The 18,132-nt window shown below is 45.5% G+C and overlaps 1 protein-coding gene across 8 annotated transcripts in view; it reads right to left on the bottom strand.

Moving 5' to 3' along the window:
- tpm2 (tropomyosin 2 (beta)) overlaps positions 1-18,132 on the bottom strand; it is a 68,825-nt gene that overhangs the window by 30,693 nt on the left and 20,000 nt on the right. The window lies entirely within an intron of this gene.

Here is an 18,132-nt window from a genome sequence, read left to right as displayed (position 1 = left end):
TCTATCGAGGGGGCGAGCCTAATGGAGGTGGGGATGCTGTTCCACAGTTCAGGGGCTGCGATAGCAAAGGCACGGCCCCCCCTGAGCTTGAGGTTAGACCTCCGTAGGCCTGCCACGATAACACATTTTGCTGGGCGATTAATTGCCCCCGAAAATATCGCGATAAGCGATATTATTGCGACCGGTTAGAGAATTTTTTTTTTGGAGAAATTTATTTCCCAAAACTTTTATTTTGAAGCCCACCGCCCCGTCTTTTCCGGTATTTAAGACTTTTATTTTGAAGCCCACCGACCGGACCGGAAGTATTGTTGTGATTATCAGGTACTTTTTGGGTACCAGAAAAGTCACGTGAAACACTGCAGACCACTGAATAGAGACGCGTCTCTAGGATTTCATAATCATTATGTTTGCAGCAGGCACAAGTGCAATAAACAAAGGATACAGTCACTGTGTATTCTGCCTCATTTATTGATTAAACAAAACCGACATCAACACAATTTGCCACCGAGCGGAGAGTTTAGTCTCGCAAAAAGATCGCTGACTTGTTAAGGCTTGTTGTTAGGTTAGGTGCTAATGTTGTGCTAGCGTTTTAGCATGGCTATCGTACATAGCGTGATCAATATAACTCGCTATTGATTGTTTGTATGAGTAACGTTAATGCTAGTAGAATAGACACAACGTGAGGTAATCACCATCCATTTTAAACCGGTTATTACCTAATGCTAACGTTAGCAAATAGACGCGACTGGTAACGTTACAGCTTGTTAGCCTAATGCTCGTTAACGTTAGCATAGACAGCCTAGCTAACGTTAACGCTTGTAGAATAGACACAATGAGAGGTAACGTTAGCGTTAGCAGAATAGACACAACGAGGGTCTCGTTAATGTTGTTATTGATTGATTGATTGAAAACTGTGTTTACTCTGTTTGTATGAGTAACGTTAATGCTAGTAGAATAGACACAATGAGGGGTAACGTTAGCCCCACGGAGCTCCTGTGCTGTGCTCTGTAGTAAAGCCAGCGGCCCGCCTCCCAACACGGACAGTGACTGACAAGGGGCACTGGGTCCGCCTCATTAAAACAAACGCGCAAATAGCAATTAATCGCGCCCGTCAAAATCATTGCATTCATTTTAATTATCGCGGCAATTAATCGATTTATTGCTTATCGCGGCAGGCCTAGACCTCCGGACTGTCAGGAGCCTCTGATCGGCTGACCTGAGGGACCTGGTGTTGGAATAGGGGGATAGGAGGTCTGAGATGTAGGAGGGTGTGTGACCATTAAGGGCTTTAAAAACAAATAGGAGAACCTTCAAATCTATCCTGTAGCGTACTGGGAGCCAATGAAGGGAGGCAAGGACAGGGGTGATGTGGTCTCTCTGCACACAATTGTTAAGGGGATGCAGACCAGAGAAAAACTTTCATCTTGTTTACATCAGGGTCCCCCGTTTTCAATTCATAGCATTCATGACATATACAACGACATACAGATATACAGTACTGTTACATCCAGACATTTATGACATACAAGATATACAACTATACAGTACCGTTTAAGAGACAGAGTTTCTAGAAGAGAATATATACATTTGAGGGGGAAGAAACTGTACATTGGAAGAGATGTTTTTCATATCCCAAGTTACACCCAGGGGATATTTACTATCCTCACAGGAACCTCACACTACTGTGTTGGTGATTTTCATGTTTTTACTTTAATTGAAGTCAAGTCAAGTCAAGTCATTTATTTATAAAGCACGTTTAAGAACTCAAGAAGCAAACCAAAGTGCTGTACAATCAAAGCATAAAATGTCATAATATAAAATACAAAATTACAAAAATACAAAAAGGCACAGCAGGACAAGACAGTACGTTCAGAGAATAGGACAACAGTAGACCAACACACGGATAGGGGAGCACAAGGTACAGTATAGCACACAGGGGACAGAGGAGCACAGAGTACAGTATAGCACACAGGGGACAGAGGAGCACAAGGTACAGTATAGCACACAGGGGACAGAGGAGCACAGAGTACAGTATAGCACACAGGGGACAGAGGAGCACAAGGTACAGTATAGCACACAGGGGACAGAGGAGCACAAGGTACAGTATAGCACACAGGGGGACAGAGGAGCACAAGGTACAGTATAGCACACAGGGGACAGAGGAGCACAGAGTACAGTATAGCACACAGGGGACAGAGGAGCACAAGGTACAGTATAGCACACAGGGGACAGAGGAGCACAAGGTACAGTATAGCACACAGGGGACAGAGGAGCACAAGGTACAGTATAGCACACAGGGGACAGAGGAGCACAAGGTACAGTATAGCACACAGGGGACAGAGGAGCACAAGGTACAGTATAGCACACAGGGGACAGAGGAGCACAAGGTACAGTATAGCACACAGGGGGACAGAGGAGCACAAGGTACAGTATAGCACACAGGGGGACAGAGGAGCACAAGGTACAGTATAGCACACAGGGGACAGAGGAGCACAAGGTACAGTATAGCACACAGGGGACAGAGGAGCACAAGGTACAGTATAGCACACAGGGGACAGAGGAGCACAAGGTACAGTATAGCACACAGGGGACAGAGGAGCACAAGGTACAGTATAGCACACAGGGGGACAGAGGAGCACAAGGTACAGTATAGCACACAGGGGACAGAGGAGCACAAAGTACAGTATAGCACACAGGGGACAGAGGAGCACAAGGTACAGTATAGCACACAGGGGACAGAGGAGCACAAGGTACAGTATAGCACACAGGGGACAGAGGAGCACAAGGTACAGTATAGCACACAGGGGACAGAGGAGCACAAGGTACAGTATAGCACACAGGGGACAGAGGAGCACAAGGTACAGTATAGCACACAGGGGACAGAGGAGCACAAGGTACAGTATAGCACACAGGGGACAGAGGAGCACAAGGTACAGTATAGCACACAGGGGACAGAGGAGCACAAGGTACAGTATAGCACACAGGGGACAGAGGAGCACAAGGTACAGTATAGCACACAGGGGACAGAGGAGCACAAGGTACAGTATAGCACACAGGGGGACAGAGGAGCACAAGGTACAGTATAGCACACAGGGGACAGAGGAGCACAAAGTACAGTATAGCACACAGGGGACAGAGGAGCACAAGGTACAGTATAGCACACAGGGGACAGAGGAGCACAAGGTACAGTATAGCACACAGGGGACAGAGGAGCACAAGGTACAGTATAGCACACAGGGGGACAGAGGAGCACAAGGTACAGTATAGCACACAGGGGACAGAGGAGCACAAAGTACAGTATAGCACACAGGGGACAGAGGAGCACAAGGTACAGTATAGCACACAGGGGACAGAGGAGCACAAAGTACAGTATAGCACACAGGGGGACAGAGGAGCACAAGGTACAGTATAGCACACAGGGGACAGAGGAGCACAAAGTACAGTATAGCACACAGGGGACAGAGGAGCACAAGGTACAGTATAGCACACAGGGGACAGAGGAGCACAAGGTACAGTATAGCACACAGGGGACAGAGGAGCACAAGGTACAGTATAGCACACAGGGGACAGAGGAGCACAAGGTACAGTATAGCACACAGGGGACAGAGGAGCACAAGGTACAGTATAGCACACAGGGGACAGAGGAGCACAAGGTACAGTATAGCACACAGGGGGACAGAGGAGCACAAGGTACAGTATAGCACACAGGGGACAGAGGAGCACAAGGTACAGTATAGCACACAGGGGACAGAGGAGCACAGAGTACAGTATAGCACACAGGGGATAGAGGAGCACAAGGTACAGTATAGCACACAGGGGACAGAGGAGCACAGAGTACAGTATAGCACACAGGGGACAGAGGAGCACAAGGTACAGTATAGCACACAGGGGACAGAGGAGCACAAGGTACAGTATAGCACACAGGGGACAGAGGAGCACAAGGTACAGTATAGCACACAGGGGACAGAGGAGCACAAGGTACAGTATAGCACACAGGGGACAGAGGAGCACAGAGTACAGTATAGCACACAGGGGATAGAGGAGCACAAGGTACAGTATAGCACACAGGGGACAGAGGAGCACAGAGTACAGTATAGCACACAGGGGACAGAGGAGCACAAGGTACAGTATAGCACACAGGGGACAGAGGAGCACAAGAAGAGATACAAGGGGGAGGGGGCAGGGTAACATTGCATGGGAGTGTGTGAGTTAGGGTGAGGGGAAATGTTTACCGTTTATTTATCTCATATTTCTATATTCAGATTACATTTGATTGCTTTCTTCTATTACCCTGCCCATACCTGTACATCCCCTCCCCCATGCTGCTATGACGACCCCAAATGTCCCCAATGATATTGATTCTCTGACTGATGTACTAAAAGCCTCAAAAACCAATTCCATCAGTGATCGACCAATATGGATTTCTTTTCAGCCTATACAGATTATTGGTGTATTAAGGTTTGAATATGGCCCTTTGAATATACATTTTCTGGAAACATTTTGCTATATTTGGAGCCGTATTTAGCCCATTTTCCAGTAAACTAGCATTATGGTTGATATCTACGGATTCCTTGCCATTTATATTTTATATTTCTACTACATAGACTTGCGCCATAGCCAGGGGAGGAAACTAACTTTTTGGCTTACCAGCCAACTGGCGAGTATCTGATTTTTTTTACCAGCCAAACAGATTTTTTACCAGACAAAGAAAATCGCTAATTGTGATAATTACTTCTTTGTATGTCAAGACGCGTCAATGTTGTGTATGCATCTGGGTAGGCACACTGTGCCTTTAAGACAGCACGGTGGTCTTACGACAGTGCTGTGAAGTACCGTCAAGTGTTGTGGTAACGTCAGTTGGGTTGGTGTGCTGCACAGTGCACTGGTTGAGCTAGCCCCTTTCGTGACTGCGATGTGCAAGCCAGGGGCTTTTGAGCATGAAATAAAATGTCTAACCTTACGTCGTAGTCCAGTGCTTTTTTGGAAACATTATAGTAATAACAGATACACCTAGCTGGCTGCTTTGAGCACACAGGGCTAACGTTAGCTAGCAAGCAGCTATAGCTAAAACTCTAACTAGAAGCTAACCACTGTATACAGTTCCAGTAGACTAACATTACACCTCTGTGATTTAAATGTGTCCTTAGTAACTTATACTCGAGGGTTGTACTAGGGTTGGATGCAGTTCCCCGTTGGTCAGTCTGTCTGTTTTCCATCTTCTGCTGTGTTTAACGTTATCTGTTTGCGAGTGCTCCTGATGGCTAGCCTAGTACCGCAGGACTTTTATTATTATGTCCGCGGGTTGGCCAGTACTGCGCAAACGTTTATTAAACATTATATGTCCGCGGGTGGTCTTGTGCAGTGCTCTCGTGGCACTGTCAACTAAAGCGAACACTCAGAAGACGCGCACCGTTTGCCAGTGCAGTGATTGCAGAATGTTTTATTTTTTTGTATACTCGCCAGCAGGGGAGGAAACTAACTTTTTGGCTTACCAGCCAACTGGCGGGTATCTGATTTTTTTTACCAGCCAAACGTAAAAAATACCAGCATTTGGCCAGTAAAGTGGCCTAATTTCCTCCCCTGGCCATAGCCTTAATATTTAGCTAGACAACACATGCTAACCTTTGTATATTGCAGCATTTTGTCCTGTCAAAATAATGCTACATTTTAGAGTGATAGTTAGCCCCATTTTTCGTTGAAGCTAGCATAAAATGGTACGTTTGGTATCCATGGATTCCTCTTGATCGCTAATTTCATACATACTACTTTTGCACTAGTATATCAGCCCCTAATTCATACCAACAATCTTTCACTATTGGGAATAATTTATTTATTTCATGGTTACGACAGGGAGTAGCTACAGTACTCTCATGCGAAGCTAATTTGTCAAAGAATGACATTATTACTTCAAAAAGGACATATTTTGGGAATGCCTCATTTGTTTTACAGATAAAGCTGTAGCCTACTCTCAAGTTCAGTCAATACTAGAAAATCGGGTTACCAAACTGGTCCCACATTTTCCCCAATCATAATATCCAACTACAATGGCCCTGCTGCATGTGTCCTCACTCCACAGAGAAGAACAGTGACTGCCTGAACACTGAACAGGGCCATTGTCCTCGTCCACCTTGCATGATTCCCCTCAGGTATCCCTGGAGTACGGCCAGACGAGCAGCTGTTTGTAGGCCGAAAAACACTGTTGTTGATTGTCTCACAAAAACCCTTCCCAGAACCCAGGGGGCTATAGCTCGTTCCAGCGGTGAAGAGTGTGTCTCTTATGGAATCACGACACCGACTGTCCGTGTGGTTCATTTAATTAGCGGTGACCTTTTGAAGAAGAGACGTACGGAGAGCAGTGTCTCCACGGGAAAGTCAAGTGGCAGGCCATCTCGAGATAGTCCGATACCAGACCAGAGTTAATGAAAAGACAGAACAATCCCTGCACTGAGGCTCTAGGGTGAGGAGGAATGTGCTTCTTTACGTCACCAGGGAAGGTAACGATGGTTTATATCCCCCGGGGGCCTCATTGTGGACTTGTAGCGTTAGTTTCTCCTTAGAGAAAACCAGCTCATCTGTTTAGCATACATTACTGTGGCAGTGTCATTTTGGCGCTTCGGTCTTGGTAACCACTTTATGCGAGCTGAAAAAACGACTAAGGCTGAGACCACTTATTGATTTATCGATAATTATCGATAACTGCATGAAATAAATCGATAAGTGACATCAATTAGCGATTTTTTTTGCATGTGTAAAAATATATATATATCTTTTTTTAATACTTTATATTTACTATACTAAAATACTTGTGGCATGTTTTAGTTAAAACATCCCCCATTTCATGTCAATTCAGTTGAATTGCAACTCTGCACCGTGCGTTCAATATGCAGTGCTGCACTCCTCCATCACATCCAGAGACCAGCGACTGTAACATGAGAAGGATCACTGTGGTGGTTTTGAACGGGGAAATCTGTAACACTAAAGATGGCGGCAACGACAATGAATTTTTTATTTTTTATTTTTTATAAATACTAATAAAAATATCTATATTTATCGATAATTTTGTCCCGATTTATCGATTCTTCCAAATGGCATATCGTCTCAGCCTTAACTCATTGACCGCCGGGGACTAGCCTCATCCTGTTTTAGCTAGGCCATGCTTTTTTCTTTTTTTTTTGTCCACTTTTTCTCCCATTTTCTATATTTTTCTCCCATCCCAATTTTCGTATCATCCAATTCAACCCTTCCCTGTCACGAATGCTGTTTCTTGCCTCCCACAAGCCGGCTGCAATGTGGACTAAGTCATACATAGCACAAGTCCCCTCCGGTACTTGAGGTAACAGCAGTCGCATCTTTTCACCTGCGCAGCTCGATCTCTCAGTGCGGGCTGTACGTTAACTTTTTTTGCACATAGCACTGGTGCTACAGAGGTTGATAGTTTTGTAGCACAGGCCAAAATCTTGTAGCACAAGTATAAAACGTGTTATATTTGTAACAGTCACAAATGTGCCTATTGTATTTGTGTTATTTAGTTGCAGTGCCATGTTTGGCTGTCATTTAGTATATCGCCATGTGTTATTATTACTATAATAGTAATACTCTCATATGCTATTTTCAATTAATATCATAAACAACATAAGGAATATTAGCATAATTTTGAGTGGACTGAAGGAATGAGTCAGCGTTAATAGTTTTAAATGCAAATAATTTATTGAAACATGAGGGGGCGGAGCCGAGCGATCATGGAGTAGACGTGTTTCACATGAGCTCCCTTCTACCGTGCTGAATATACGTTTCTCCCCATTAGTCTTTATTTTATTTTTATTTGTTTTTTATCTGTTTGCTAGGTCGTCGTGTTTAGTATACATTCATCAACTTTTTTCGACTTTCTACGATGGCGGGGGTGGAAACCAGAGCCATGAAAGAATTAGGCACGACACCGGCGCCGCTGAGCATGGCCGCACCGTCTCCCGCTGTCGGGGAGTTAAGCGAAGCTGTGCTCTTGGTCATGACCAAGCTACACGCAGACTCTGAGGCACGCATCGCTGAAGCACAGAAGAAAGTGTTGGCGGATTTCTGTATCAGCCTCCGTCGTGAGATATCAGAAGAAATACGGCTGGCGGTAGTCCCGCTGACAGACAAGATGGAGACGATTCACGCTGCCTCATCGGCTAATGCTAACGAACTAGCCATGCTAACGACGGAGGTATCATCACAGTGTGAGAAGATGGCGGGTCTTGAATCCGCCCTGCTGGCTAGGCAGGCTGAAGTCAACAAACTACAGTCGGCGATGGAGGAGATGCAGTCCCGGGATAGACGCCACAACGTCAGGATTGTTGGAGTACCGGAGACCAGCGGTGAAGGCCGTCTCTCTGAGACCATGCCCGAACTGCTGCAGAAGATACTAGGGACGGACGTCCTCCCCTCGCCTCCTATCTGTGAGACGGCCTACAGAGCGGGCAGGTTTTCTCCCGGCGTGAACAAAGAACCGAGGCCCATCATAGTCAAGCTGAACAGACTCCAACAGAGAGAAATCATCATGCGGTCGGCTCGTACCAGAAGGGGTACTCTGAGGCTTGGCGATCACAAAGTGGCCATTTTCGAGGACTTTACACCGGAGGTTCAAGCTCAGAGAGCCGAGTACAAGGTGGTCCTGACTAAGCTATGGAAACTAGGCCTAAGGCCCACGTTATTCGCTCCCGCGAAACTATCTGTGTTGGAGAAGGTCGGTGGTCAGCGTTTGTTTTGGTCGTTGGCTAAAGCGAAGGAATATCTCGCGGAGACACCCGAGTCTGTTGCTTGATATCTATGGAGGGTGAGTGACTTGGCGGTTTGGGCCTATATACATTGATTAAGTCGACTATTCACAAACACTTGCTGTCATGCCCAGACATGCTACAGTAACTGTCCTCTGCCCATCCAACTAGCGGGGCTTCCCAATGACTTCTGTTACTTGCTAAAGCTGACCTCGTGGTCGTACTTGTGTATCGCCTCTTTGGAAGCTAACGAGCTAGCTGAACAATGTACATAGTAGGCTAACGTGCTATCCGGATTCGTCACTAGCTTACGCGCTAGCCTCGGGCTAGCCAGCGGGCTTCGACTATGGTCTGCGCCGAGACATTCGAGACCCGTTAATGGTTACGTATTTTGGTCGCTGTTGCTGTCCAAAGGGACATTGGTTTGCACAGTTCAAGAGTGACCGAGTCCCTAACTAACTTCTGGTATGCTTTTTATTTTTATATCCAGGTTGTTTTGAGCTTTGGTGATCCAAAGTAGATGCCAAGGTCGGTTGAATATGCATATACAATATTTGATAACAGGTTGGGTCGGGTATGGCTTGCACTTCAGGGCTATATGGTTATATGGCTTGCACTCTAGCCATTACCCTCTTTTCCTTTCTTTTTTCTTTCCTATTGTCGCTGTTTTTATGTCATCTATATGCGCGATTTAAATGTGATCCGGTTCTACCTTGGACTAACTGCTGACTCGCCTTAATTTTGTTTTGAATTTTCCGTGAGGCACTTATGCTATAACGTTGATACATTAATATGCAGACTCCAAGGTAGATGGTTACAGGTTGATGCTGAGTAATTATATAATAATTATTGTCGCTGTTTTAATGGCATTTGAATGAGCAATTTAACTGTGATCCGATCCTACCTTGGACTAACTGCTAATCTGCCTTAAATGTGTTTTGAATTTTCCGTGATCCACTTATGCTATAACGTTGCGACATTAATATGCAGACTCCAAGGTAGTTGGTTACAGGGTTGATGCTGAGTAATTGTATAATAATTAGTGTCGCTGTTTTAAGGGCATTTGAATGAGCAATTTAACTGTGATTCGATCCTACCTTGGACTAACTGCTCCGACCGATATCTTTATTGAAACAATGTATGATGACAGGTGGTGTCAGGTGTTGCCTATTACCATCCCCGGATTGATTAATGAATGATTGTGTTTAATTCTATTCTTACATAGGTTAGGTCAATTCAGCCGTTGTGCCTGATCAGAGGGACGGCTAAAGGGGTGCACTTTGACCATAACCTTTTTTTTTTTTCCCTTCCTCCTCCTTTTTTTTTTTTTTGTCATTGTTTAATTGACACTGTTCACACAATTTTGCACAATTAACCTGTGACCCGAACCTGCCTTAGACTATCGGCTGGGATGCTTTAATTTAATTTTGTTTTGAATTTTCCTATACCTTTTTGGGCTATAACAATGTGATGTTGAAGCGCAGATTCGGAAATAGAGGGCTGCAGGTTGATGCAGAGTTATTATTTAATAATGGCTATTCTTACCATTATGGTTGTCTCATGTTGGGGCCAGGGCTCAGGTGGGTTTCGACCGATATCTTTATTGAATTTTATTTTATTATTATTTGGGTTTATTGGACTAGTGGGGGTTTACTCAGGGGTTTATCTAGAGGGGGGTGGGAGTGGGAAGCGTCTTATTGATCCATGTCTCTAGTGGGAAGTGATAGGAAGATGACCATCCTCAGTGGATGGGGCATAGGGTGGGGATTGGAGAGTGGGTATAGAGGAACTTATAGTAGGACGGGTGGGGTAGGGTGTAGAGTAGAAGGAGGGGGGGCTGTAGCTGGGGTGGTATTTTTATGTGTTCTATGTACTGTTGTCTTATATATGTGTAAGTGTTCCTCCTCTGAACTCCTGGGATTGACCGTCCGGGCCCGCCGGGATCGGCACCTCTGTACTCAGCCTGGCTGCACGGGTATGTTCTCTACGCACTTATACAAGCTCGACCATGGCTAAATTGAATATTTTAATTTGGAACGCAGGAGGGCTTAACGCCCCACACAAGCGTGCCAGTGTCCTTTGGCTATTGAAGAGGAGAAATATTGACCTTGCTCTCCTTAGTGAGACGCATTTAATGGTAGGTGACGTGTCAAGACTGGCAAATCGGCAATATCACGTTATCTCCTCATCCTCAGCCGATGATAAGACGAAAGGAGTAGTCATAGTTACAAGACGTAACCTTGATATCAAAATCTTGGATGTATGGTCGGACACAGAGGGAAGGATTACTATAGCAAAAGTTGAATTCTTGCATAGGAAGATGGCTATAATAGCATTGTATGCTCCTAACACATTTGATTCAGCGTTCTATAATACAATCACGAAGAATATGTTGGAACTTAATGGATACGCTCTCATTGTGGGTGGCGATTTTAATGCGTGCTGGGATGCGGAGATGGATAGGTCCGGGCCCTCTGAAACGAGCGACCAGAAACGGGCCTCTAAGGCCCTCAGGATGTGGGCCAAAGACACGGGGCTCACAGACCTCTGGCGCTTATGCAACCCCACCCTCAGAGATTACTCTCACCTGTCAGCCAGACACAAAAGCTTCTCTCGAATTGACTATGCATTCGTGTCCCCTAATATGTTTGATAGTTTCGATGTCTCATTGGTTCCCTTGGCTCTCTCAGACCACAAGGGGATTTTCCTTACGGCAACCTTTGGCAGGCTCTCCGCAAGAGCTCCCAGATGGCGTTTTAATTCGACCTTGCTAAAGAACGATGACTTCTGTTCTGAGTTCAGGAGTAAACTAGCTGAATTTTTGCAGATCAACGTTGGCACGGTAGAAGACCCTAGGGTCCTGTGGAACGCATTGAAAGGATTCATCAGGGGTCATGTCACACTATTTGCCTCCAATTTGCGAAAATCCCGGTCAAAAAAGCTAGAAGGACTGGAATCATTATATGCGGACCTATACGCATCCTTGCAAACTGACTATAATGAACGACTAAACACACAACGTAAGATAGTCAAAAAAGAAATAAACTCCTTACTTAAACAACAGTCTGAGTTCTTAATACATAGGACAAGACAAAATTACTATTTTCACGGCTCCAGACCTAGCCATCTATTGGCAATGAAAATACGCTCAAATGATCATTTCTCAGATATCCCCTCGATTAGGACGAGCCAGGGTGCAGTCACTACTGATTCGAAAAAGATCAATGACACTTTTAAAGAGTTTTACTCACAGTTATATAGCTCAGAGGGTAATCTGGATGACTCTAGATTTGAATCGTTCATTGGCGGGCTTGAGATACCCCACATTTCTGAGGAAGAGGCCAAGGAACTGGGGAGACCGATTACTCTCGTAGAATTGAGGGAGACTATTGTTGAAATGCAGAGGGGTAAGGCGCCAGGCTGGGATGGTATTCCACCCGAAGTGTATTTAGCTTTCTGGGACCAACTGGGTCCATTGATGCTCGATATGATCAATTACGCTATCGAACAAGGGGAGTTCTCAAGAGATGTCAATATGGCGTTGATTTCTTTACTTCTCAAAAAGGACAAAGATCACAATGATTGTGGTAGCTATAGACCCTTGAGTCTTCTCGGGGCCGATTTAAAGGTGTTTGCCAAGGTGCTGGCCCGTCGCCTGCAGAGATTTATGTCTGTATTGGTACACTGCGATCAAACTGGTTTTATCCCGGGGCGTCTGGCTGCAGATAATCTTAGGAGGCTGTTGCATGTAATCGATAACAGTAAAGACAATACAACTCCATCCACAGTTCTGTCTTTGGATGCCATGAAGGCGTTTGACAGACTTGAGTGGTCATACCTGTGGAAGGTACTTGAGGTCATGGGTCTTGGAAAGAGTTTTATTCATATGATTAAAGTCCTGTATGCCTCGCCGTCTGCGATGATACTGACAGGCAAAAACTGTTCCACACTCTTTCCAGTCTCCAGATCTTCTAGACAGGGTTGCCCTCTGAGCCCGGGACTGTTCGCGCTTTCCCTCGAACCTTTGGCCCAATTTATTAGGCAATCGGAGGACATCGTACCCATAATGGTCAACAATACTCCACACAAAATTGCTCTCTATGCGGATGACCTGCTGATTTTCATGGACGACCCCTCCCGGTCGGCCACAAAATTATTGAGGATAATCGACGACTTTGGTAAATTGTCAGGTTTTAAGATTAACTGGAACAAATCAGCCTGCCTACCTCTTAATGAACTGGCCAAGGCGGTACGACTACCAGCTGATATCCCCATAGTAGAACATTTTAAATACCTGGGCATAGAGATATTCCCCACGCTGAACCAAACTACTAAGTACAACTTCACGGGTACTTATGATAAAATACGCCAGGATCTAGACAGGTGGTCGTCCCTTCCTAACTCCTTACAAGCCCGGGCTTCCATAATCAAAATGAACATCCTGCCTAGGATAAATTTTATTAGCTCAATGCTCCCCCTGCCCCCTCCAATAGACCACTGGCGCAAGGTACAATCGATGGTATCTAAGTTTGTCTGGAATAACAAACGCCCGAGAATCAAAAGGGCTACTACTCAACGTAGGAAACAAGATGGGGGCCTCGCAATCCCTGATTTTAAACTTTATTTCTGGTCCTTTTCACTGAGACCTCTGATGTGCTGGCTAGACCCTGTAGAGGCTGTATCGTGGCGCTCCTTAGAAGCGGCGGCGGTGTCTCCGCTAAGATTGCAGGATGTAGTGTACTCCACTGTCTCTATTGCGAAATGCCGGCTGAGGTATGGACCGATCATTACTCACGTGATCCAAACGTGGCGTAATGTACAGAGGTCGTGTGGGGTTAAATGCCCTTGGCACCTGGACTCTCCAATTTTTAATAACCAGCAATTACTTGTTGGACACAAGCCGGTTAATATTCCTCAATGGCAAAGGAGGGGAGTGCATACTCTGGAGGATATTTATGATAAGAACGGCCTCCGTGCGTTTCAGGACTTAAGAGAATTTTATGATCTTCCCGGCGAGTCCTTCTTTCTTTACCTTCAACTAAGGTCAGCACTGAGGGCGCATGGCGTACCGTGGGCTCAAGCTTTGCAACCACACCCCTTCCTCAGGCTCATAGTGGACAGAACGACATCCAGAGGGTTTGTCTCAGACTTTTATACGCTCTTAATTCAATCCACGTATAAAAATTTATCATTGGATACAATCTGGCGTGTGGATATCCCGGAGTTGGACCCCGAGTTTGACTGGGATGATGTTTGGGCAAATGTGGCATTATCTTCCCGCAACCCCAATCACCAGCAAATTAATTTTAATTATATTCATAGGACCTATCTTACACCTAGGAAGCTATTTGCTATGGGACTGATAACCGACTCTCGGTGCACTTTGTGCTCTCAAAAGGCCACTGGCACTTATATGCATATGTATTGGGATTGCCCACCAGTGGCCCGTTTCTGGAGGTCAATAACGGACAAACTTTCAGATCTGTGTGGCTTAACTATCCCATTCACAGCTGTTACGCTACTCCTGAACGATATAACGACACTACCCGCGTCCGTACAACTGAAAAGGGTTGTCCTAGCGGGCGTCACAGCAGCGAAGAAGCTTATAGCAATGAGATGGAAGGAGCCTGAGAAGCTGACAATGATCAACTGGTCCCTAACTCTATTGGATGTGATTTATCTTGAGATATCCACGGCTCGGGTGATTGGGGTAGGGCAGGCTGGCATTGACCTGTGGTTCGCAGCAGCTGAGAAGGTAAAGACCGCCGTGTGCGGCTGAGCGGGGTTGGGGCGCTTGATCGGGGGGGTCCGGCGGTCTCTGGGGAGGGGGAGGAGGAAATGTCTTGTCTGTCTTGGTTTTTGTCTTGTCCTTCTTAACTTTGGCTGGGGGGATTTTAGGGGGGGTTGGTATTTAGCTATTCTGCGCTATATGTCAATTCACATGCCATCTCCCCAAGGGACTAATATTGGCAGACTGATTGACCTGTCAACCAACTTGGAAGAGGAATTTCTTTCTTCTTACACTTTACCGTCTGCGAGTTTGGCAGTCTTGAACATGTGTAAGGGACCTAGGCTATCTACAGTAAATCTGCGACAACACTCTCATAAACAATCTTTTAAGTCACTCCACTTTGTAAAGGTGGGGAAAGGTTGCCATGTCTTGAAGACCCCTTTTTGTTATTGAAGTAGCCACCTATATTTGATAGGTTGGACGCTGTTTCTTTTTCTTTTTGTCTTATAATTTATTATTCTGTATTATTATTGTTGTTATTCTCCTGTGAAGTTATGTTTTTTGTTACTGTGGTTATTGTGTTGTCCTGTTTCATGTAATTAATAATAAAAAAAATTTGATCAAAAAAAAAATAATTTATTGAAACATAGAAGTGGGGTCGGTTGGGACACACACACACAATGGGGGACCCTGATGTAAACAAGACAAACGTCTTTCTCTGGTCTGCATCCCCTTAACAATTGTGTGTATTGAGCCGTACTGTACTGTACCCATTCTGCAATCTGTTAAATAAAGTTTACATTCATTCATTCACACACACTGTTTCAACTCACCACCCCCGCATCATATTGTAGTCTAGTCTTCAAACTTCCACTCCTCTCGAAATTTTTTATATTTGAATATCAACATTATCTGTCCATCCTCAGTTTACTATAATATACTCCTGTCCTGAGTCCTGACTAGTGACTTCATCGTCTTTCCAAACGCACGCACGCACACACACACACAGGGAAGGGGAGAGAGTGCCCCCCATTTCCCTTTCCACACTGTGTCTGCTGGCTCTGCCTGATCAGGATTAGCTTGTTAGCTTGCTAACGTTGTAGTGATTGTAGTGGTACATAAACGTTAATTTCGGGCGATGTGCGCATAAAGGAATGGCGACGGTGCAAAGCATGTAGATGCATTTGACCCGTTGCGAGAAAAAAAAAACACACCGGACTTATTTCGGGACGTGTAGGCGCACTGCTGTGTGCGCACCAACACGCTGCTCTGCTTGCAAGCACGGATAGGGCGGATATGACTCGTCGAGTTGTCACGGAGTTTTTTCAAAATAAGAGTATCATATGCACCTGAATGTTGCTAGCTGTCGATCCTAGTTATTATAGCTGGAGCTGCGCGTGGGCAGAAATGAGACCCGCTACAGGATTTTCAAAATAAGAGTATCTATATGAACCGAATCCCTATCGCACCAGTGCTAGTGAAGTAAATCCATCCATCGCACAGACAGCTGTTGCTGTAGCACGTGCGAGATATATGTCGCACTGTACACCCCTGGGCCGCGAGGAGAACGCGTGGGAGGCTCACGCTGCCCCTGACACTTCCTGATTCTACTGCGCAGGCGCACCAACCGACTTGTAGGAGTCGCTGTCCACAACGCCCGATCCCCACCCATCAGTTTCCCACCCCCTAATACGGCCAATGTGTATTAGTATGAACGACCAGCTAAACTGAAAGCAATGTGGAGCGCGAACAGGCGAGCCCAGCGTCTCCGCATTCGTGGCGAGCGCCTTGCCCACTACGCCACGTAGCCGCCCTAGCTAGGCCATGCTTTAAAGATAGGAGTACGTCACCTTGTTTGTAGAGCTATATCTATATTCTATATTATAGCTATGGATACAATACTATGGTCATTTGACAATAACTATCTTCTGTCCAAGATGCAAAAAATTATAAATTTTTCCATCTGATGTCCATCTGGTCCACGACATAATACGGCACGACACATCGAGGGGCCCGGACCCGTTTCAGTGTGACCGAGTGAATCTCTAGGCTTCCCTGTACTAAAAAACTGCGCCTATGGCATATCGTCTCAGCCTTAAAAACTACCGATTAACGGTGTTAAAATATCCGTTCAGAAAGGTCATGAATACCAGACGCGGCATGCTGCAGTGCTTAGTCAGACTCCACCACCTGAGGTTTCAGAGCCAACAGTCCCACTTCCCACAGAACGTACAGGATCCCCAGACTCGCTGGAGCAGGTGGGCGCCAATCAAGCGGTTGAGTCAGCCCGGTGAGTAGCTGGTGATGACTGACTGAGCCCAGTGGCATTCCGGCCGCATTCCCAACGTCCCGCTAAGGGATACGGGCCGCCGGGAGCGGGGCGCAGGAAACGGGCCGGAGAACAAAAGAGCCAGTGTGTGTTTCTCCTCCTCGCGGCAGAAGAAGACGGCTCATTTGGACCCCTCCTCGACTCCCCCGCGGGCCAAACCCCAGAAATCTCGCTCCCATTCTGCCCGAAGCCGTGCGACGCCGGATCTTTGAGTCAATCGGAGCCTCTCCTCTAAAGACGCTCTGTGGCTAGGCTAACAGCCATGTCAGAGCAGAGGTGGAAACTGAGCTACACTTTCTAACAACCTGCCCACTGTACCAAGATATCAGAGATATAGAGAATTGCAAACACCCAAAGAGAGTTTGAAAACATGTAAATAAAACGTGACGTCATCGGACTTTTTTCTTTCTTTTTCGCATTACCGAAAATTGGCACCGTTGGATCTCATGTGAATCGATATGCGGTAGTACCGACGTGATTCTTAAGGGACCCATCCCTCCTCTCTACGTCTGGTCCCTGAGGTGAAGGGCCTCTCTCTCTCTCTCTCTCTGGTCCCTGAGGTGAAGGGCCTCTCTCCAGTGGCGGCTGCTACATTCTTTCCATGGGAGGGCGCTATACCAAACATTTTGCAAACATATGTACCACGCATTGGCATGTCACTGGCAGCGGACAGCTGACCAAGCAACACACAACCAGTCAAATAAAGCAGTGGTTCCCAAAGTCGGGGTCGCGACCCAAAGGTGGGCCGCGAGCAGCCACGGATGGGCCGCGAGATGATTTAAAAAAATAAAAATAAAAATAAAAATAAAAACATTTTTTTTATTTTTTATTTTTTTATTTTTTTATTTAATTTTTTTTTGTCAGGCCACTGAACTTAGAAGCAGGCCAGGACAGTGTTTCTAGTTGTATTCTAAAATTCTATTCTATTGTATTCTAAAATGTGACTATGGTTTTATATTAACTTAATAAATAAACAAAAACGAAAAATCTACTTATTTCAACGAACATTTCAAACTAAATAACAGATTATGCACATAAAACGCTGAAAACAACCGAAGCAACAATAGTATTTTAATGAGGCTATTATTATTATCATTATTATTTTGCAACAAGTTAGCCCTCTCATAAATAGCACATATAAATGAATAACTAACTTGAACTAACTTAATAGGATTGAAGTGATATTTGGCTTAAAAAATCGGTCGACTGGCAAAAAAAAAAAAAAAAAAAAAGCCAGACGATGTGCATTGGGCCGCGGCTCTCTGACGCCTTATTTTCTGGGCCCCGGCCTGAAAAGTTTGGGAACCCCTGAAATAAAG

Source organism: Notolepis coatsorum, assembly GCF_963971535.1.
Source record: "Notolepis coatsorum genome assembly, chromosome: 12".
Classification (NCBI taxonomy): domain Eukaryota; kingdom Metazoa; phylum Chordata; class Actinopteri; order Aulopiformes; family Paralepididae; genus Notolepis; species Notolepis coatsorum.
Note: the sequence above shows the minus strand (reverse complement) of the source record. Positions and strands in the feature narration are given on the sequence as shown.